At 45.3% G+C, this 23884-nt stretch overlaps 1 protein-coding gene and 1 long non-coding RNA gene across 6 annotated transcripts in view; one reads left to right on the top strand and one right to left on the bottom strand.

The window, feature by feature from the left end:
• RBFOX1 (RNA binding fox-1 homolog 1) overlaps positions 1-23884 on the bottom strand; it is a 2072285-nt gene that overhangs the window by 1856916 nt on the left and 191485 nt on the right. The window lies entirely within an intron of this gene.
• LOC125090409 (uncharacterized) lies at positions 3491-7104 on the top strand. The gene is made up of 5 exons (XR_007124326.1): positions 3491-3627; positions 4795-4904; positions 5521-5605; positions 6334-6449; positions 6962-7104. It is a non-coding gene; the product is annotated as an uncharacterized LOC125090409 (long non-coding RNA).

Here is a 23884-nt window from a genome sequence, read left to right as displayed (position 1 = left end):
TACCAGCTGGATGGATTAAAACCACCCCAGACTCTTCCCGACCCTGTAGAAATGCGGAGCTGCATCTGAAAGACAAAATATTCCCTGGGATTTTGTAAGTTGCAACACAGGAGAAGCAGGACAACAGGCACAGAGCAGGGCAAATTGAGGCTTTGATCCAACAGTTCCGGCCATCTAAAGTTAAGGATTACCCCAATGACCCTTGGGTCAAATATGAAAATGAAATTTTTTTAAGTTTTAACTGGGGTTTAAGGGGTGATAGCAAAAGTTTACGTAGCCTGCAGCCTGCAATGTCAGTTCTTCATTTCTTTTTTGTTAATAGCTTTATTGTGATATGATTCATCTACCATACAGTTTACCCATCTAGAGTGTACGACTCAGTGGTTTTTAGTGTAGTCACAAAGTCACACAACCATCTGCACAATGTTAGAACAGTCACAGCCAAAAGAAACCCTGTGCCCTTTAGTTATCACCAACCAAGTGCCCCATCATCCCTAGCCCCTAGCAACCACTAATTTACACGCTGTCCCTATGGATTTGCCAGGTCTGGATGCTTCATAGAAATGGCTTTCTTCCATCTTTGCTGGGGTCAGCATGTACCCTTCGGTCACAGTGTCTGGGTCATCTGAGCTCCAACCTTGCCAGAGCATCCTCATCTGTAAGTGGACCCAATCATTGTTCTTTACCCATCTAGTTATGGGGAAGGTTACACAAGTCAACACCTTCACAGTGCCTGCACCCAGTAAGTGCTCAGCAAATGGGGGACAGTATACCTGCTTGTGTAGGTGCCTGGCTTGCTTCATATAGGCCCCACAGGGGCTCTCTGTCTTAGACACAGTGCTGGGGTTCCACAAAGAACCATGCACATAGAGGGCTTAACCCAGAGCCTGCTCAGACCCAGGCCATGAACAGAGGCGTTTTTAGAATTCTGCTGATGTGGACAGTGAGTCTGGCCAAGCTTGTTATCAGAACAATCAGGACCACTGGCCCCCGCAGCAGGAAACTGTCTCAGTGGCCTGAAGACAAAAGCCAAGGCTGTTCTTGTTATCCAGGAGCCCGGGGCCAGGCTAGGCAGGCACTTCCGAGCAGAGTCGGAGGCCCAGCAGGCTCCTGGCAGGCCCTGGCTCGCTGGGCAGCTGTCAGTCCTGGGAGACTGCCTGCTGTGTGCTCTAGACTCCGGGGCCTGGGACAGGGGTGGGAGTAATCGGGTTACACGCTCTGGGGATTCTGCTGCTCTTGGCAGAGCCACAAATTGAGTTTGAAATGAGTAATCTGGAGCCAAGCTGCTTGTGCTGTGAGCAACGAGGCCTGGCTGACAAGTTTTCTCCACCACCGTCCCCTCTGGATCAGAGAAGGGGGCTGGGGAAGCAGCCCCTAACCAGCCCCAGGGGTATGGATAAGTCATCTTCCCTTGCTATGATGGAGATGAGGGGCATAGCTGACCCCCAGCAAAGAAAGAAGGGACTCTTTCCAGGAAATGTCCAGAATAGGCAAATCCAGAGACAGAAAGTAGATGTGTGGCCAGGCGCAATGGAGAGTGGGAGACTAAAGAGTATGTGTTTCTTTTGAGGGTGATGAAAATGTTCAAAAAACTGACTGAGGTGATGGTTGTACAACTGTGAATACACTTAAAACCAAAGACTTGTACACTTTAAATGGGTGAATTGTGTAGTATGTGAATTAGATCTCAATGAAGTTGCTACAAAAACAAGAAAGTTAGTGGGTAGGGAGTGGAGGACAACTTCACGTAGGTACTACTCTTTTGTCCACAAAACCAAAGGTCTTTTCAGATCCTCCCATAAGAACAAAAGTAAGAGCTAAGACATATGAGGTACTTCACAGAGGAGGAAACTACAGCCCAGAGGGGCTAATTCTCTTGTCCAACGTCACACAGCAGCAAATGGCAGACTGGGCTATATTGCCCCTGACTAATAAGCAAATTAAACACTCCGTGGGGCACCAGGGAAAAAGGAGAAAATACTTTAGGAGAGATGTGTGTACTTGACACTTGTAACTAGAATAACTGAAGCACCTGTCGTGGCCAAGGACAGACCTTTGCTGCATTTCAGTGCATGACCCATAGCGGGGAGTCATCTTTTCTGGGTCTGGGTCTGTCAAGGTCTTAATCCGTCTCAGCGTCTGTGCCCTGGTCTTCCTACTCTGGCTATCTCTCAGGGTCCCCTGAGGCCAACACAAGTCGATCTGATAAAAGATCCAACTCTCGGGGACAGGCTCCCGCACGCGGCAGACTCCGCAGACGTCTGCAGAAGGGCTGTAACTCAATAGAGAATTCTGCTAATATGGTTGCTGCCTGCTCTAACCCCCTCAGCTTGTCTAATCACTATGGAGATAACAGAGGCTGGAGGCTACCGGGTCCTGATTACATTTCCTCCACTCTTGTCGCCCTAGAAAGAAGACGGGCTTTGTCAGGCATCTGCTGCCACCTACAGCAGCTGCAACACAAGGCATGTCTCCAGCCAGACCTGGAGACACAGAGCAGGACACTTCAGGGGAGAAATGGAGCACCAGGAGCCAAAGTCTGCAATCTGACACTGAAGACCTTTCCATATCGTCAGGCCAGGCTTGGGGAAAAGATTCAAGAGCCTTCTCCCCACCCCTCCCGTGAAGGGGCCCCATCCACTGAACACACCAAATGGAAGGGAAGACCAGCTCTCCGCCCTATGGGACTGAAGGGCATCAAGACCTCTCTTGATGCCCTGAGGACATTCCAATCCCTCTGCCCACACTGCTGCCCTCTGCACCATCTCATTCACCCCCTCCTTTGAAAAGCCCCTCTTCATTACCTCTGCTGGTTTAGCCAAGCCCATAGCCCCCTTCTGCTCACCCCACTGCTGATCACCTGCCTGTCTCTCCCAGTAATGACAATAATCAGACTGGCATTCACTGTGCACTGACCATGTACCACACACTGTGTTTAAAGATCTGCAGGCACCATCTCATTTAACATTTCAGCAACTTAGGAAGGAGAAGTTATTAGGGCCTGCATGTCACAGATGTGAAAACCAAAGCTCTGAGCAGTTTAGTAACTTAGACAAAGCCAGCCTGGGGTTTGAACTCAGCCCCTTTTGCCTCCAGAGACAACCTTCTTAACATGCAGGGTTCACCCTGCCTCCCTCCCTCCACCCTCCACCCTTAACCAACCCTTTCATTTGATGGACAGGGCAAACATAGTTCTTCGGCTATTTATTGATTTAGAAACTTGGGAGTCTGCTTGGCTGGGAAATGAATAATCATGTTTTCATTTGTAAGACTCATGTAATGTTCAAAGCAAATGTTGGAAAAAATATTAAAAATTACAATGGCTGGCCATTGAGAGAAACCACTGGGATGTTACTTCTCTTCGTCACACGTTTCTTGTCTTTATCATCTATTTCTCAAAGACTGGGACAGGATAAGGTAGGTAAGACGGAGCAAACAAGGCAATCTGAAAGGCAACTCATAACTACAGGACGGACGCTGGCTTCAGGTAGAGCAGCAGGTCTGTGAATCAGCTGTATGGGGAAGAAGTTACTGCCCCAGAAGCTCAGGGGATGAAAGGCTACCTTGCCGTCTGCTGACAGGACCATTCCACCTCAATGGCATCAGACTTGGAGCATCCAAATGTGGGTCCACGCCCTGAGGGACCATAGCTAATAAGGGTGTGTCTGGGAAGGTGTCCAGGGGTGGGAGAGAACTAAGTCATGATGCATCATACAGCAAAAGTCAAAGAAATCAAATGTTGGCAGTTGCCTGCCAATATTTTAAGGGTTGATACTTGAGGGACTAGACCTACTATTTTCTCCCTGGGGACAGATCCAATGAATTGTGAGGACAGAGAGAGGAGAGACAGCAAGAGATTGGTACCTGGCATGTCTAAATCCAAGAAGGAGGGTACCTGGGTGGCTCAGCCGGTTAAGCGTCTGCCTTCAGCTCAGGTCACGATCCCGGAGTCCTGGGATCGAGTCCCACATTGGGCTCCCAGCTCCATGGGGAGTCTGCTTCTCGCTCTGAGCTTCTCCCCTCTCATGCTCTTTCTCTCTCTCTCTCTCTCTCAAATAAATAAATAAATAAATAAATAAATAAATAAATAAAATTTTTTTTTAAAATCCAAGAAGGATAGAATGAGTGGTTATTAGGAGGGTGGATCCTAAAGTCAGAGATTCCTCAGTTCAAATCTTCATTTGCCCCTCGTTCAAGTGATCCAATCTCTCTAAGCCTCTGTTTGTCCATCAGTGAAGAGTTAAACTTTCAAAAAGGGGACCTGAACTATCATAAGTACTATCAGGTTTAAAGGGGCAGGAATCTGAGACCCAGGCAAAGCAAGTCCAGCAAAGGGAACAGAGGGTGAGTCCATCTGTGCCAGGATAGGCTGACCAGCCACACAACATACAGTGGTAATTTCTCTTTCTTTTTCTATCTATAAGAAGACAGATAATGGAGCACCTCTTCAATGCACAGCATTAGACCTGGGCATGGGGGTGGGGGATGGTGCAAACATAAAATATGACCTGGCTCTACCCTCAGAGGGCTTAAAATCTAGAACAGAAGAGAAAACAAACTGACTGAAATGGTAGAGGACAGAAGAGAGCCAGACTGGGCTCCCACCATTGGCATCACTTGAGTTGTTTGTGAAAAGTCAGACCCTGGGCCAGGAAAGGCACAGTAAAGCAGAATCCTCAGAGGGCTGGGATCTAGAATCTGCATTTCATCGAGCTTCCCAGGAGCCACTTATACATACCAACACTGAACTAACTAAATTAGCTAAATAACTAACTAACACCAAAACTAACTTAGCATTTCTGAAAAATAGAGGCCACCAGACCCACTATCGCCAGAGGCGTCATGGAAGAGAGACTGTGGAGCCAAGCATGAGGACAGCATGTGGGGAAGAAGCCATGTGTAACGTAGAGAGTGAGGGGCATGAGACCCATGATCCCATGTTGAGATGATGTGCATGATCTGCTGGGACCACCTGTCAGAGGAGAACATCAGAAGATGAGTATCCATCTCTCAAATGCATACACTTCTCTCCATCCCCACTGTCAACAGCCTTTGCCCAAGTTACCCCCATCTCCTGCCCAAACAGCCACAGCCTCCCAAATGATCTCCCTTGTGCTACATCTTTCTTCCCCAACCCCAGACGCATTCCCAGAGTAGCTAGTGTGACCTTCTAAAATCACAAATTAAACAAAGTGAACAATGACTAACACTCACCCAATGCCACCACCAATTAAATGTTCCTAATTCCTGTTCTTAAAATAAAATTCAGTTCTCAACAACACCTTCACTGACCTCCAGGGTCTGGCCTTTGACTGCTCTTCCTCTGGCTCACTCACTCTAGCTACTCAAATATTTTCTATTGCTCAGAAACGCTACCTTCTCAGAGATGCTTTCATCAACCACCCACCCATCTAAATCATCCTTCCCCCCAAACTATTTCAACACCTTGTTTCTCCTGGGTCAACTCTCGGAATCTGTAAACTCTGCTTAAATTTGCTTCTTAATTGTTTGTCTCCCCAGCCATACTGCAACTTCCAGGAGGGGAGCAGGAAATCCAGTCTCCCTCCCCATTGAATTCCCAGCGCATGGAACACAAGGTACATAGGTGAGGCACGAGTACTTTCTGAATCTACAAAAAATAGGTCAGTTGCAAGAGGCCTTGAATGCCAAGCTAAAGAGCAGGGAGGTTTGCCAAGAACGTCACAGCAGGGACAATACCCAGCATAATGAAAGAAGTGCCCGTGTTATCAGAGGAAAAACCCCAGAGGATTTCAAAGATAATAAGAGCAAAGTAAATTTCAGGGGTGGATCTAAATTCACCAACCCTGGTGAAAGCTGAAAATTACCATCCCAGCTGGTAGAAATGTCAATTCAAACTTCATTTATAAAACCATTTCAGGCTCTGATTGCTAAATTATTATTTCATATGAGAATGAGCATTGTCTGGATAAAAAGCAATGGCAAAAGTAAAAAAAAAAAATTCAATTTGCTCAACATACCCCTCCCTAAAAAAATATATTTTAACATTAAAAGTTACTCCAGATAATTGCACATATAAATATCACTTAGTGCAGATGTTGTGTATAAAATGTAATTATTACTCATGGAAAATCAATGGTGGCAAATGATAAAATCCATGATCTGGGTCTTTCTGCTGAGCAGAAATGTATTAGTGCTTTGCTTTGGTTTATGTGCTTTTTAATTGAAAATGATCTCTAACTTGAAATGAGTTGCAACACAGGGATGAAGCAGCCAATTGCAAATAAAGATATAATAACCACCAAACTCTCTGGCAAAGCAGGGAGTTCAAAGCAAAACCATTTCTCCCAAAAGTGATCCCTGCTACTTCCCATTCACATCCTGGGTGCTCACTCTGCACCAGCCGTGTGGTCAAAAGCGGTAAACAAGATAGATCCTCATTTGTTCCCACACGTCCATCAGGAGGAACCGTAAGTAGCAGAATGACCAATTGTGATATGTGAGATGAAGGGATAAAACTGGGTGCTGAAATGCAGTGTGACCAGAGAGGTCGGAGTAGATGGAAAGGTCTCTCAGAGACAGGGGCGTCTGAGACCAGACTGAATCATGAAAAGGAGCCAGACATGGGAAGATATGGAAGAGAAAATAAGCAAAGAAAGATGCTTACAGGGAGCTAGGAGACTGTGAGTATTTTTGGAACATAATGAACAGGCAGGGAGAGGGGTTAGTCTAGGACCATATTGCTGTTGGGGCTTTTAATCACCTTTACCCATCCTTCTCTCTGAAATCTCTCAACTGGCCCACCCTAGATGCCCAGCGACCAAAAGCTATTGGGTACCTGCAATGAACCAAATGTTTCTGTCCTCCCAAACTCGTATGTTAAAATCCTAACCTGCAAGATGATTATACTAGGAGGTGGGATCTTGAGGAAGTGCTTAGGTCATAAGAGAAGAGTCCTCATGACTAGGATTACTGCTCTTAGAAAAGAGACCCAAAGCGTTCCCTCAGCCTTTCTACCCCATGAGGACACAGTAAGACGACACGAGGTCCTCACCTTCACCCCATCTGCTGCTGCCACAATCTTGGACTTCCCAGCCACCAGAAGAGAAATAAATGTCTGTTACTTATAAGCCACCCAGTTTAGGGCATTATGTTACAGCAGCCCAAATGGACTGAGATGGCATCAAATTCCCAGTGCACTACCAGCAGAGTCAGCTTTCATCATGATCCTTCTTAACCCCATGTCTACTACTCTTAATCCTTTAACACCACCCAAACATGCCCAGTGACTGCCAAGTGGATTGGTCTCCACCAATGGCTCACAGGCCCCAGGAACATGCTGTCTCTAAGAGACCTCAGTGGAGGGCCCACGGCAAAGACCTCTTGTCCACTACATCCCCCATTCCATTGACCACAGCCCTTGTCATCAGCTCTCCTATGCACTCCAAAGCAGGAACTCTCAGAGTAAGATCTTGGGCACCTACCCAAGATCCATCAACAACCCCAGAATAATTCATCACTGCCACATTCTGTGCATGTGTAAAGAAAGCAAGGATACATCTAGTGCTCAGTTTGGTCACGCTTTCCCTGACATAGGCAGGTCAGGGTCTGACAGCTCTCCTTTGACACATAAGTCAAGTTTCTGCTCAAGGTCACATGTTCTGCAGATTCTAATGGCAAGATTAGAATCCAAATGTCTGGATTTAGGGAAGAAGGTTTTCAATGAGGACAAGATTCACCAAGGAGATGGCATAGAACTGTGGGAAGAAAGCGTATTGAGAGTTCAGACTCAGCTCCCTTTTGGACTTCTGACAAGGACTCATCCCTCTGCCTTAGGACACCATGGCACATAACCAAGAATAGAGAACAGAACACAGTGTCATTGTACTGGGGCCCCATCTTTTGTCCCACCATGAAGTCTATCACCTCACTCAAGTCTTCCCAAAGCCTCATGAGAAGCCTACTTATCTCTGCCCTTTGAAATCCTTCTATTTTCTTTCTTTTCTCTCCTCTTCCACCGTCTCTTTTGGAAAAGTCACAAATGAGACAGGGTGATTAATTTTATATTTTGGCTACCATTGCAGAAACACCTTCCCTCAAACCCTTGTGAATAAAAGAAAGATTTAATCAGTCTCTAGTGTGGTTACCTCATGTGTTCAAGAAGATCTCTGATGGAAGACGAAAAATAAGTTTTCAAATATTAAACTTTAATAAGTAGAGCAGGCAAACATATTGCTGCATCAACACCCAGCGGGGCCTCACTGGGGAGGAATCTGGGCTGATCTATCAATCTGCCCAGATCAGTACTGTCATCACTCTCAGCTCTTATTACATTTACCCAACCTGGGCGTCTGTGGAAAAAATTCTGTTAACTCGATCAGCACTGGGGTAAGCCAACAGGGGTGGCAACTTTGCCAAGTTTTTCTAGGCTGATGGAGGCAATGGTGTGTGTGTGTGTGTGTATGTGTGTGTGAGATATTCAAGATAGAAGTTCATTCTTTCTAAGTCCTCTTACCTTAAGGTACAGATAGCTATTACAGGAGGAGAAAAAAACAGGAAAGAGGGTTTGTCTTGAGCAAGAAGACCGGAGCAACACTGAAGGTTTGGGGATCTGAGTTTTAAGAATCATCGAGGCTAAGAGTCAACACACCCACTCAACTCCATTATACCGTGAAAGCAACCATAGACTATACATAAGTGAATGGGCATGGCTGTATTTCAGTAAAACTTTATTTACAAAAAAAAAAGGGCAATGGACCAGATTGGCCCATGGACCATAGTATACCAATCCCTGATCTATGCTCCAGGGTCGAAAGAAGTAAATAGGCTGCCACAGTGACTATGGAGACAATCAAGATCAGCTTTCTCCTCCCTTAAAGGTCACTGCTTGAAGGTCAGAGGGAAAGTGCCAAGTCCCTACCCCACTTTGACAGTTGATGGTTTAGCAGGAGGTAAGTGTCGTTTCATCCAAATGGCTCATTCATTTGACCAAAAATGCAAAGATGTGCTCCTCTGGCCACAGGGCCTTCAAAAATGCTGTTCTCTATCCATTTATAATGCTCTTTGTTCTACTTTTCCTCAGTTAAGTCCTCTTCACTTTCAGGTCTCAGCTGAGATTATACCCTTCAGAGAAGACCTGCCTGGTGCTTCCCACTTCAGCCAAGCATTCTTAGCATTACGTACTTTGTTCTTATTGCAATCATGTCTTAATGTGACAATCTCTTCCCTCGTTAGACTGAAAATTCCATGAGGTCACACACCAAGCAGTGAGCACCAGGCCTGACACACATGAAGTATTAAGTGAACAGGGATAAAATAGATGGGTATTAAAGGTTTTAATCAGAGCTGGAAACAGACTGCCTATGATCTTTGAGTTCTTCTCATCCAGCAAATCCCTGCTGAAACCCTCAGTATCTGCAGAGAGAGAAGGGGGTGATGCAGGGGTCCTCCCACTTGACTGTATAGCAGCATTCCACGGAGGGCTCACTGAAACAGATTCCCAGACCCCACACCTAGAGTTTTTTAAGTGAGTAGGTTTGAGATGGAACCCAGTAATTTGTAATTCCAACCAGCAACCAGGTGATGCTGTTGCTGCTGGGCCAAAAACCAGTTTGAAATTCTCAATTCTGGCCACACATTAGAATCATGAGGGAAGCTTTAAAAAAAAAAAAATATATATATATATATATACACACACATATATATACATATATATATGTATATGTATATGTATATGTATATGTATATATATATATGTATGTATGTATGTATGTATGTATGTATGTATAATGTTGGGAGCCTACCCAGACCAAATGACTCAATCTCTGATGATGGGACATGGGCAACACTTTTCATTTGGTTTTTGGTTGTTAAAGCTCCTGTGATTCTAATTTACAGTAGGCTTAAGAAAAATTGCACTATAGGATGTTTATAGTGCAAGAGCAGTCCTCAGGGACCAGCTCCCATACTGACTTTGGCTGGGCCCATAACAGCAGTTTGAGAACATCCTAGGCACTCCTCTCAAGGTCTAGTTCAGGGCTGCCAGAACAGCTCCTGGGACATGTTGGAAAGGCATGGGGACACCAAGCAGAATTTGGATTCCTTAGAGCAGTTACACATAGCAGCTGTTAATCTACTCCGATCACTGTAGGAGCTCCATTGCATAAATACACTACGATGATTTTACCCATTCTCTGCCAATGATTTGGGGCTACTGTGAGTGGTGCTGCTAAGACATTCTAGTATACATCAATGGATAAATGTATGTATGCGTTTCCTGTGGGCAAAAGAGGATATAAAAACGCATACCGTGTGATTCCATCTATATGAAGTTCACAATAGGCAAAATTAACCTATGGCATTAGAAGTCAGTGCTGGGATTCTGGGGTGCTGATGTCCCAGATAGAGTCATCATGTGCTATCTTATCAAACTGTACGCTCGAGACTGTCTGCTTTTATATGTGTATACTATACTTCAAGATTTTTTTTTTAAGTGTATTAAAAAGCAAAACTCAGTGTGGAGGTGGATGCAATGCCAGAATATGGCCTGCAGGGGGCGCAGCAGCCCCATGAACTCTGCTCTCCCAGCTTTGACTGGAATCTGGCTGGTCCAGCCTCCCCGAAGTTACAGGGCTGCCTGGAGAGCAGCAGCTGCTCTGAGCTCATAGGCTGAGTGCCTGGAGGAGCCAGGGCAGGGCCTGGCCACACTCACCTCTGCCAGCCCTCAGCTCAGTACCTCAGCGGGCTAGAAAATCCATTCTCAGAAGCTCTCAGCGTCCCAAAAACAATTCCACCCGGAAGAGAGCTCAGGATAGCAATGCTGAGTTCTCAGCCTCACACAGAGAAGGGCATTGTGGATAAGAGTCAGGGCAACCTGGGTTAAGGGGTAAGTCCTAGTGTTACCATTGCTAGCCAGGTAATCTTGAACATAGCACTTAAACTCCATTTTCTGTCCTGTGAAAGGAGGTGATAACGCCCACCTCATGCGGTTGTGGTGTCTGGCTTAGAATGTAATCAGTAGCTGTTAATTCTACCAAAGTGAAATAGACAATACGAGAGGGAGTCCTTTCCCTGACTCACAATACTAGGTGATCACAGAGGGGTAGTAGGAATCCATCTCCTTAGAACCATCTAGCTCTGCCACATGGAGAAGCAGGGGACAAGTTCATGCCAGGCCAGTGGCTACAGCTCATGGACTTCTGATTCTAGAGATGTTGGCCAAGGTCAAGGCTGTTGGCAGCACCAAGACAGAGAACAGTTGGAAACAATGGCACCGGCCTAAGTCTGACCTCCTTCCAGATGCTCTGGGCTATGAGATGTGCTAGGATTTAGCACCAGCAGTGCCAACAAAGCTGGCAGCTCCCTGGAATGCCCGGATCTGGTAGAAGGAAGAAGACTGCTTGGGAGCTCAGACTGAGTTCCACATACCGGCTCTGGTGCTTAATTAGCTGCATGACCTTGAGAAAGGTATCTGACCTCTTAGAAAGTGATCTACTTCACAGGGAAATCACTGACCTTGCAGGATTGATATAAGAGCCAAGTGCAGTCATTGTGTCAGGAACTGGTACATAATAGAGTTCAAGGAATGTTAGTTCCCCTCCTCTGAGTGTCTCTGATCTCATAAGATAATAATAGCAATAACAATACCACCAGCCAATATGTAACAGATTTACTACATGGCATGACAGCCCTATGAGTAGGCACCACTGCCCCCTTTTCACAGACAAGGAATTTGCATTGAAAGACAAGGACATCATCTTGACCAAGGTCACACAGCTAGTTAGGACATCGGGTTGGATTTGAACCCAAGTCTGCTTAGTTTCAGAACTGTGCTTTTAACTCATCCAGTTGTATTACAACTTAAGCCACTGTCTTAGATCCTAGCCCTCTGGGCAGGCCCTGGGCATTAAGGATGTTTATGCTCAATTCCTTGTCTTCTATCTTCTCCCAAGAAAGCTAACAGCTCTCAACTTAAGCCATGGTCCCCAACTGTTCACCTAAAGCACAGAGTGGAGCACAGACAAGGAAAAGGAGAACAGAAGTCAGGGAAAAAACTGTAGGAGGCTGTCAGTAATGTAGACTCTCATAATGCATAAATCCCCAACCTTCTCCCTATCCTGCCTACAGAACTGGAAATCAGACCCAGATCTGCCACTTCCTAGCAGTGCCGCTTTAGGCAAATTAGGTGACCGCTCTGTATTATGGTGTCTTCTTTATGAAACTGTAAATACCAAAAATGGAAACTACCAGAAAATATCTTTTCAAGGACCAAAGGCGATAACGTGTTTGAAGTGCTTGGCAGAGTATGGACATTTAAATCAGCACTTGAGTTTTAGCGACACTATCACACTACCATCATCCATTATCGCCAACATCGCTATCACCATCACCCTCCACTGTCACCACCATCACCATCATCATCATCCCTTTTTTTAGAGTCATCATTTCAAGGAGATAATGTACACCAAAGACATAGGACACTGAGGACAAGGAAAGGTCTGATAAAGCTGTGCCTGCAAGGTAGACCTGAGCTCTGGCAGCTCTAAAGACTTAACTATCATCCCAGTCTTGCTTCTTAGACTCCTCCATACGCTGTTGTCTCAAGCACACAAGACAACCCCAGGGATAGTAATGTTGGCTCTAATGCCTCCATTTCCCCCAGAACAGTCTCTAAACATCCCAGAACAAGAAACGGGCCCAGACCATTCAGACCTGAGTCTTTAGAAGAGCAAAAAGGGCCCAAGCCTACCTCATCCTGAGGTTCTACCCAATAATCCACAGTGGCCCAGAACCAATCCATGCTGCCAGGTCCTGTAAGATCTTTGGCTCTCTCCCTCCATCCAAGTTTTTCCCTTTCCCAAGTTAAACTCCCTCTAAGTTCTTCCACTTCATTCTTTTGCACAATAAAATAAATAAATGAGCATCTTCTCTTTCCCAGGCCCTGAGCTAAGAACTCAAGAAACAGTAGAGAACAAAATGGTCCTTATCCCCACTCTCAGTGAGCCTTCATCCAGTGGGGCAGTTGGACACTAGACAGGCAATTAGTCAGAGCTTCATTGGCCTCCAAGATGGAAAGGGGTAACAAAGAAACCTTTGCAAGCATGTAATACAAAGTCTGACCAATCAGAAAACTCCAGGAAGGCTTCTCTGAGGAAGGGACACCTAAGCTGAGCCCTGAGTGATGAGCAGGAATTCTAACAGTAAAGGGATAGGGAGAAGTTAGGGAAAAGCATTCTGAGAAGACCAAGCTTGTGCAAAGGCCTGGAGGCACTTTGGGGACCCTAAATTGCCTCCACTGAGGCAAGAGGCAAGAGTGTTGGGATGAAGAGAATGAGGTATGAGATAAGGCTGACAAGATTAAAGGGGTTCTGATGTTGCCGGGTCCATCAAGCAAAATAAAGGAGTTTTGGATTTTATTCTTAAATCCCCAGAACCCATTAAAGAAAAATTTAAGTTGAAAGAAAAAAAAAAAAACCCGACTCTTACCAATGTTTCTTTCATGCTTAAATATGAGAAGGGCATGGAGTCCTGGCCACGTCTTCTCTGTCTGTTGGGACTGATCCATCCAGTAAAACCAGAAGGACACTCACATTCTTTCTCTCTCTTCCTCTCTCTCCCTCTCTCTCTCATACCTACACACACACACGTGCACGTGTATGCTCATGGGTAGAGGTGGGCGGAGGAGATAGAGAGGGGAGAGAGACAGACAGAGAGAACCAGCTGACAGACTGACCAGGGAAGATAGAGACACTCCAGGCAATTCCCTGAGCAGAGCAGAGTTTCCTCCAAATCAAGAAGACCTGACAGATAACTGGCAGTTGGGCATTCCAAGCACCTGCTGCCATCTGCCCAAACCTCCTTTCCTCCAGCTTCCCCGTCTGCCCATGCCAGGGAGTCCATACTTGAAACCGTTCACTCTAAATAGGGATGGGGCTGAATACTGATGGCTAGTAGGAATACAGGCTCACACTAGTCCCCTTGGCTCCTCTCTCCTCGCTCAGAAGACAAGACATCCAAAGCTGGAGGTCAGATGGAGAACAAGAAGCTTCATGGAAACTCTTGTTCCTCTCTCCAAATGCTCTCTCCAGCATGGGCAGTTTGAGGAAGTATGATGACCCTGGATGGAACCCAAAGTTAGCCTCAATCACTTTGACAGTTCTACAGTCAAGTCTCCAACGCTGGGACTCCCCAGAGGGAAGGCAGTCTGCGTTGCACAGCATTTTTATAGGGTTTTAAGTGTTACTACTTTAAAGAATGACTGGAATAAAGCAATTCTTAGAGGAAGTGCTTCAGGGGAGAAAAAAGAATTGTCAGAATTAGAATAAATTATCAGGAAACAGGGAGAAGGCAAAACTAGCTCATAAGGAATTCCTACTAGGAACTGGGAACTTTGTGCTGCCTCTTTAAATTCTCAAAAAAAATCTTAGGATGTAGGAACCATGATCATCTCCACTTTCCAGAGAGAGAAAATGAGGTCCAAGAGGAAACGACATCCATAAGGTTACAGTGTTAAGTGACAGAAAAGCCACATGACCACAATTCTAGGTCTGTCCTCAACCCCTTCTTCATTCTTGTGTTCCCCCGGAGGGCACAATCCCTTCTGAAGCTCTTGACAGTATCTAAGAAAACCCCTCACAGTAGTTCAAAGGCAACAGGGCCACCTGGTCAAAAACCTGGGTTCCAGAGTCAGACATCCTGAGCAAGTTACTTAGCTTCTATAAGTCTCAATTTCTTTATCTATGAAATGGAGACAGTGGCACCTGCCTCCTTGTGTTATACTGAGGGATCAATCATAAAATCCATGTAAGTCTCTGATTATGGTACTGAGCATTTGATATGCACTTAATTTCTGTAATAACATCATTATTACCAACCACTTCATTTTATACTCTGATTACAGTAGGAAACTTCTAAGACGGTCCCAAAGGATCCCCACCTCCTGGTATTCACACCCTTGTACAATCCCTTCAAGTCTGGGCTGAACTTACTGATTTGCTACTAATGAAAGGGATACAAGAGAAGAAATGAGATGTCACTTCCAAGGTTCGGCTACAAAAACCTGCACCTTCTTTCTTGGCGTCCTCTCTCAGTTATTTGCTCTAAGGAAAGCTGATAATCTATGAGCTGCCCTCTGGAGAGGCCCATGTGTCGAGGAACTCACGTCTCCAGCCTGCAGCCAGGGAAGACCTGAGGCTCTCAGCCCAACCAGTCTCATGTGTGAGTCTAGAAAGGGGTCCTCCCCAGCCAAGCTCCCAGGGGACTACAGTTCCAGCTGGCATCCTAACTCCAGAGAGATCCTGAGGCAGAACATCAGCTAAGCCAGTGTGCAACTCCTGATCCAAAGAAACCATGCGACAGTAAATGTTTGTTATTTTAAGTTGCTAAGTTTGGGGGGTAATTTGTTACTCAGCAGTAGATAACTGATAAGCTCACCCATATTTGTATTCACGCAGTAGGCCTTTGCTTTATCAGCAGATCAGAAGGCAAACTTCTGCTCTAATCCTGTCTGGAGCATTATGAAAGACAAATTGGCATATTCAGAAGTAGAGAGTTTCACAGTATTTCACACAACAAAACATGGAGCCTGACAGCCAGGACAACCATACAGGCAAGAAGCTGTCAGTCTCCGAGATGAAATCTGAAGGGTGTGGAAACTGGAGACAATTAGATCAGAAGGAGCCTTGGAAATCTAAAACAACTCCACTGTGTTATAAACTGAGGGGTGGGGGAGGAGTTGGGGCCAGCATGTCTTGTGGGATTAATCAAGCAAGGCTTCCTCTAGGGGCATCTGGAGCTAGGCCTGGCAAAGAATGGTGATCACAGACCAGCAGAAACCAAGTGCATCCTGATGGACTAATGATGTCTGCCAATAGCATTACTGGCACATACATCACGCTTGCCACCCTGCTATTGGTGCTTCTAGAATGACTCAGAAAAAGGGGGGGCTATATCCCACTGCAGAAGCCCAAATCATAAAGGGCCTCCAACTCTACAATGAGTGCATTTTCATCACTTCCCCCAATCATGCTTTGTAAACTATTTTAAGAATTTCCCTATACTGGGTCCCAGACATGAAGGCTGTTCTGGGGCTAGTACCTCTGTGACACTTACATGTGACCAGTTTTGTTGACTGTGATAATAGGATGTATGTGCTCTACTGGGTCACCTCTCAGAGGGATTTCAAAAGCAAGGGATCAGAAAATGGTCTTCTGCTCCACAAGCTACTTACAGCCTCCAAAGATCAATGATTATCACCTTTTTGTTTGCCCTTCAGGACCCTGAAAATATCCCTCTATCCAGGAAGCAAACTAAGGCCAAAGCTGCAGGAAAAGCCAGAAGCTTCTGGAAGGGTAGCACAAGACGACCTTGTTCATGCACAGCAGTGGCACATTTAGAAGCAGGAATGGCACACATGCCCCAAACTGTTCCCTGTGCCCTTGGCCAGCATCCTGTATCAATCAAGGCATTCTTTCTTTATGAACCTGGGTGTGGTCTCAGGTTCTGGGTGCACATAGCACGTCAAGCACTGCTTATAATCCATCAGGGTTAGCGTGGACAATTAGATTTGAACCAAGTGCCTGCTTTGTCTTCCTTCCTGGCTCACATGCTTAGTTTTGTCAGCAGCCCTGGCTCCCTTTCCTCCACGGGCTTTGCCCACGACAAGTCACACCTCACCAGCCAGCCCTGGCTAGGATCCAAGAGACAAGAGAAACAACCAAACACACATCTGCCCATCATCTCCTCCGCCTGGAAGCAAATTCCTTATTTCCAAGTACAGAATGGAGTAGAAGACTCTTCTAGCACACGAGAGTACTAGGCCTAAGAAAGTCATCTGTGTCCACAGCCTGAGAAATAAAGCCCACACTGTCATGCCCCTGACACTTTATGGCTCACGTGGACCAAGAAGCTTCTAAGTCCTGGATCTCTGAAAGATAATGGAAAAGTCTTTGTGATGGTGACTCAAAGTGAAAGTTGCTAGTGTAGGATCCTCACTGGGACAGGGGTCCCTGTCATCAGTATCTAAAAGAAGGGCTGTTATGGGCTGAGTTGTGCCCCTCAAAAAATCACACATTATAGTCCTAGCTCCCAGTACCTCAGAATGTGACTATTTGGAGAGGGTTTTTTAAGATTTTATTTATTTGTCAGACAGAGAGAGAGACAAAGGACAAGCAGGAGGAGCGGCAGGAAGAGGAAGAAGTGGGATCCCCACTGAGCAAGGAATCCAACACAAAACTTGATCCAAGGACCCCGGGATCAAGGACCTGTGCCAAAAGCAGATTTTTAATCAACCGAGCCACCCAGGCATCCCTGGAGATGGGTTTTTACAGAGGTGATATTAAATGAGGTGATTAGGGTGGGCCCTAATCCAATTTGACTGGTGTCCTCTTTAGAGAGATTAGGACACTGAAACAGAGGAAAGACACTAGGCAAAGACAGCCCTCTACAAGCCAAGGACAGGGGCCTCAGAAGAGGACAACCCTGCAAGTCTTAACCTCAAGAATTCCAGCCTCTAAAAGAATAAATGAAACAAGATGGGATCGGGAGGGAGACAAACCATAAGAGACTCTTAATCTCACAAAACAAACTGAGAGTTGCCAGGGGAAGGGGGGCAGGGAGAGTGTAGTTGGGTTATGGACACTGGGGAGGGTACGTCCTATGGTGAGTGCTATGAAGTGTGTAAACCTGGCAATTCACAGACCTGTACCCCTGGGGCTAATAATACATTATATGTTTATAAAAAATTTAAAAAATTATTAAAAAAAAAAAAAGAATTCCAGTCTCTAAAATTAAGAAAATTTAAGAAATTCTGGTATTTAATCCACCCCCAATCTCTGGTGAGTTTCTTAAGGCCGCTTGAGCAAAGTAAAACAAAGCCTAACCTAGCAATTGTAGTCCAAGTAAGGTACACGGTATCTTCCTTTCCCAGGACATAGCAAATGTCCATGACCAAGAAGAAATACACACAGTTGGGTGGTAATCATATCCTTGAGAGCCGAGATTGTGTTTCCATGGCAGTTGTACTATGAGACAGAATAGTGAAAAGATTTAAGAAAACATGTATGGATGTCAGCTATAAGGTGGCCACTGTGTTGGTTACAGATGCTGAATTTAAGACCCTGATCTTGCCTTAGGTGGCACCAGTTTAATGGGGCCAGGAAAGAAAACTCAACTCGACATGAAAAGTGCCACCACAGAGGCTGTGTGCACCCGTGTGAATGTGAAGAAGAACAAACGAAGTGCCCCACTCCCATCACTGAGACTCTTTGAATATTTTAGAATACACTTGTGTGGGGTGCCATGGGCTGGTATTCAATGATGTGATCATGTATAGGACTACAACCATCATGAAGGTTAATTTAGCAATATCTATTGAAATCTTAAACGTTCAGTCCTTCGAGAGAGCTGTTCTACCATCAGGGATATATTCTACATAGATTTCCTTGAAAAATATGACGTGATATGTGCACAGTGATGTTCACTGAAATATTGCTTCTAAGAGCAAACACTGGAAACAAGCTGTCAAGATCAAACAAATCATGCGACATCCATATCATGACTTATTATGCAGCCATCGCGGAGAAAGGAATAAAACTATATTTGTGCTGCTATGGACAGAGCTCCAAAATAAAAGAACAGTCAAGTCACCAAAGAATGTGTTGTGTGTGACCACTTTGATATCAATGTTTAAGGCTGTATATACACAGCCACACACTAGCAGAGCCATAGATTATTTTTCCAGAAGGAATTCACAAAGCCATTGGGAATTAGGACTGGGCTGAGGGATGGGGGTATGCGGCATTTGAACCTTCCTGTACCATTTGAATTGGCCAATTAGGTGCATTTGCAATGTCAGCAGGGGTTGTCTAGGTGATGGGATCGTGGAATTTTTGTTTTCTTTGTACTTGTCTGTACTTTGGAGAAAGAAAAGTGTGGAAGTTGTTTTATATCTACACATGAGGTATAGATGGGTGAAGTGTTTATGGATGTATAACAGGTGTGTGTGTTTTATCTCCCCTTCCTTGAGGCCTTAGAGAGAGATTAGGAGAAAATCCCCCATCAGCTTCAACCTATGGTCAACCACTTCAACACACATCATTAGCGATTCCACAGAGCTCAGCAGGGATTTCTTTTGTGTGTCTCCCACTGAAAGAAAATCCAGACCACAAGCCACTCTGTGAACGTGAGATAGCTCCCATCTCTGAGAAGAATCCTGCCACCTGAGCATCTGAGTGGCCCCACAGCCCAGCAGGCCTGAGCACAGTAACCATCTCTGAGTAGAGAAAGAAGGGCCTGTGGACTAGGGTCAAGGTCCTGACTTCCTGGTGGCTGAGACGGAGGATGGAGAGTGGGAAACAAAGGGAAGGACCCAGAATGCTCAGGACCACTCTCTGTTTCAGGGCAAAATGCCTGATGGAAAAGAGGAAGCAGTTTTGGGTTCAAGGAATGTTTTAGGAAACCCAAGCTTTCTCTGTCCACCATGAAAACAGGTAACAGATACTCTAGCGGGACAGTACTTCACTTGAAGCTCAGACTCTGCACACAGCTCTGGGAGGAAGTACTCTGGAATCAGACCTAGGTTCAAGTTACATCTCTACCCTCTTCTAGCTGTGTGGTCTTGGGCAAGTCACCCAGCTTCTGACAAGTGCTGACCATCCTTGTTTTAGAAGGGGAGATGAGCAATAAACACACCAAGAAATGAAGCACATGACAGCACCAAGCTTTAACAAGTATCATAAAGGAAATCAAACAAAGGCTCTAATAGAGAATAATGGGGATCAGGGAGGTCTCTCTGAAAAGATGGTACTTAAAGTGTGACTCTGTTCTTATGTGATTGAATGTCTTCTCCATTCTATGAGCCAGGGTCCCAGGAAGGAACAGATGGCACACTCAGGATAATTTGAGAGGAATTTAATAAAGGGACTATTTATAAGAGTGTGGGTAGGGGGTAGGAGAACCACAAAAGATAATACAGTGCTCTGGGGCTAGTAACAGTAGGAATCCGTGTTCTACCACCATGTCTGAATCTGAATATAGACAGAGAGGGTTGCCTGAGATCTTAGTTTAGGAAAGCAGCAGCCCACAGAAGGAAGCAGGGTCTATAAATGCCTTGCACTCTCCTTTTTCCTATAACCTGTTGTGACTCCCTATCACCTAAACCCAACCAGAAGCCAGTCGACAAGGGAGCTTGGTGCTATGGTCTACCCAGGGAAGTTTCCCAAGACACAGTGCAGGATAGAGAAGAGCAGAAAGTGGATCTGGAGAGAAGCAGATATGCTCCATCCATCCCTCCTTCCGCACACCTGAGTCTGGGGCTGGCATCTCAGAGCTGACTAGCACCTCTAATCCTGCAGTCATAACACCAATGAGAATTACTTCACATATGTTCCATGTGTGTTTGACTTTAAATGCTCGATGATTTGCTACAGACATATTTCTTCATGCAAGGTTTTTTTTTTCTAGAGCTTCAGATGTTCCAGGTAATTGATAATACTGCTGCTCTGACTCCAAATTAAATAACTGCACACTTATCATCCATTACTGACTGGAAGGCACACCAGGAACTCGGCTGCCAGAAACATACAACCCCATAAATGCTAAGCCTTCCCTCTCTCTGGTGGCCTACTCCAACCCTCTGTCTGCTCTGGTCAGACAGTGTGAATACTGCCCCACTTTTAGAAATCAAACTCCCTTTGCTAGTCTAACCTAAATTGGGATGAAAAAATGCCAAGGCTCTGAAATTTACTCCGTCAAGCTGAGCCCCCAGGGAAAGGGTAACATTTGGCTGTGGAATCGGGAATGTTTGGTTGCCTCTTCTGTCACCTGCTCCTCCGAGGGAGGTGGGAGATACAGAATTTCAGTTCTATGGCTTATGCATTCCTTGCTCTCTTCCTACTTAGTTGAAGCAAAGAAGAAAAAAAAAAGAATGGTCACCTGAAAGTGGGTAGGCTAGGCTAGCCACTGGGATATGCAGTGAGAAGCAAGGAGAAGCACATTGGAGGTTGGGTGAGGTGAGCCCTCCAACACATCCTGTCTACCTGAGCTGGCAAAAAGTCATACCTGAATGGCTGGGAAAGACAGGAGTACTTGAGCCAGAAATGCCTTTCAGTGATGCGACACATCATTGTACAGGTCTCTAGAGAGCCTTCTCCGCAATCAGAAAATGTGAAGCATCCACAAGAGAAGGAGCCATAAGGATTTCGCCCTGACACACAAGTCCATCAGAGGAGGTGAGAGTTTGGATAGCATGTGCTAGGGCTACCTGATATGGAGCTTGTAACTGGGATGAGCCAAAAAGACAGTGACTGGGACTCAAAAACAATTTAGAGAAAATCAGAACTAACTCCATTAGTTGTCACATTCCTACTCAGAATCTTATAGATTAAGAGAAACAGCCAGTGCAATTACTTCAATCACTTATGCAAAGTAAGATCATTGCCCAGAATGGAAATGACAGTCTGGGCCACCTGGTAGAGAAGACAGCCTGTCCCCAGGAGGTGGGGCTGAGCATTTCCTTCCTAGTCCTTTAAGTCTTTGCTTGGTCTTGAGAAGATCATAATCAAATTCACTATCTACTTCACCAGTACCCATCATAATCATCAAATCCACCAATGTAAGGGTATCTAGTGGAACTTTTTAGTAGAAATTGGCTCTAGGACCTGCAGATGAAAAGTAGGTATCAAGTACCCACATGTTAAGAGAGATTCCTCAAAAAAGATTTTATGGTCAAAACATTTTATCAACATATTAAAGAAACCAAATTAGCTTTGTTTCCCAAATTTACATGAGCACTATAACATGACCACCACCTTTGTAAAAAATGGCTTTAGGGTCTTAACTCCATAAGCACCCTACACAATGACTATGAGGCACAAAGCTGGAAGTGAGTGGTCCCCAACCTTAGCTGTATATTGACATCACCTGGGAAGTTTTCAAAAATACTAATATCTGAGCCCCACCTCAGTGTAGACGAACTGCCAACACATCAACCTGACCCCTGCCACACCCACCATGAGACCATACCTGGAACTTCACAACCATCCCCTCAAACCAAGCCAATACCACAAAACACAAGCAGGAAACGGACATTTTGCTGAACAGCTCAGAGGTTGATGGGACAGAGGAAAATGTGGTACATACGTAATGGTGCAGAACTTCCTGACAATTTCCTTCAGAAATGTCTGATCCTTCTCCAAAATTTTCCTTCAGATGACAATTGTTTGTCTTCTCTCTTCTTCCTTTGCTCTCCCCACGCAAGGGCCTCTAAGCCTCTCTGATCCTAACCGATTCTCTCTTGAATCTAAGCTTATGCAACCAACCCAGCAAGAACAGTCCCACAGGTAGCTCAACAGCAGCACTCTCCTTTTACTCAAATTCTCTCCAGGGGTCTTGCCCCCAATCCCAGATGGCCAATCAAAGTTTATTTTTCAAATCGACATACATGAAAGTGTCAGTTACAAAAGTTCAATATGGACTCTTGCAGCTAGGTGGAGAGGCAAAAAAATTTTTAAGACCGGCTGGGGGAATTAGACAAAGAAAGGTTAAATAGGAGGACTGCATGGAAGAGGCGAGACCCAAACATCTTGAGGAAAGCATTCATGTAGAGGAAATAGGAAAAACCTAGAGATTAAGGGCTGGGTCTGCAGAATTCCCCAAAAGCCGAAAGAAAAGAGCTGGGAGAGCAGGGAAGGAGGCAGCAAATCCTCAGTGAAGCCAATAACAATACCAAGCATGAATCTTGCCCTCAGCATGTGCCAGACACTGTTCTAAACACTTCATTTATCTCACTTTGCTTAAACAATCTGGTGAGAAAGGTACTGTTATCCCAGTGAGACAGTAGCAGGGCTGGGATTTGAATCAAGGCGGTCGTCTTCAGGGTCCATTTGCTTAACCACTGCATTAAAGAGTAATGAACTAGAAGAGCACAAATAAAAAAAGGCCAATTAAGCAGAGTGACTAGGTTCTGGAGTAATCCAGAATCTTGCTACCACAGAAAGGCATTCAGACTGGCAGCATTAGCATCCCCGTGGAGCTTATAAGAAATGCATGATCTCGGGCCTCACTCCAGACTTCCCGAATCAGATTCTGCATTTTAACAAGCACCCCCAGGAGTTCTCTTGGCACACCGAAATGTGGGTGGTGCTGGTCTAGAAGTCTGAGGTCGATAACATAAATCTAATTCAAGAAGGGAGCGCTGTGGGTGGAAACAGAGCAGGTAAGAGCCCTGATGGGCTGCTGGATGTAAATACATTTCCAAAGCCTCCTACGGATGGCAGCAGTCATTTCTGACAGTGAACAAAACAGCCGTGGTTAAGAGCTAGAATCAGTTCCAAGCACTAATGGCTCTGCCACCTACTGGAATGTGTGACCTCAGGCAAGTTACAACACCCCAAAGACTCACTTTCACCATCTAAAAGTGAAGTCAAGGGCGCCTGGGTGGCTCAGCGGGTTAAGCCTCTGCCTTCGGCTCAGGTCATGATCTCAGGGTCCTGGGATCGAGCCCCGCATCGGGCTCTCTGCTCGGCGGAGAGCCTGCTTCCTCCTCTCTCTCTGCCTGCCTCTCTGCCTGCTTGTGATCTCTGTCAAATAAATAAATAAAAAATCTTTAAAAAAAAAAAAAAGTGAAGTCAAAGGATAGTTCCTCCTTGGATTGTCAAGAAGAATAAGGTGAGAAGTTCTGTACCTAGTGCTTATCATAGTGCCTGTTAATATGTAACTCCTCCACAAGCACTACCCATTACTATGACGATGTCAAAATTATAACTTAGGGACATTAAACTGGCTCTGAAGGTCTCCATTATGGTGCCAAAGGCTGTGAAGATGGAAGAAGGTGCAGGGAAATGCAAAATACAGGTGAGCTCGATTTCCCCATCTTACATGGATAGAGTCCAAAAATGCGATTTCATTC

This window comes from Lutra lutra, chromosome 18 (assembly GCF_902655055.1).
Source record: "Lutra lutra chromosome 18, mLutLut1.2, whole genome shotgun sequence".
Lineage (NCBI taxonomy): Eukaryota > Metazoa > Chordata > Mammalia > Carnivora > Mustelidae > Lutra > Lutra lutra.
This window is presented reverse-complemented; position numbering and strand designations above follow the sequence as displayed.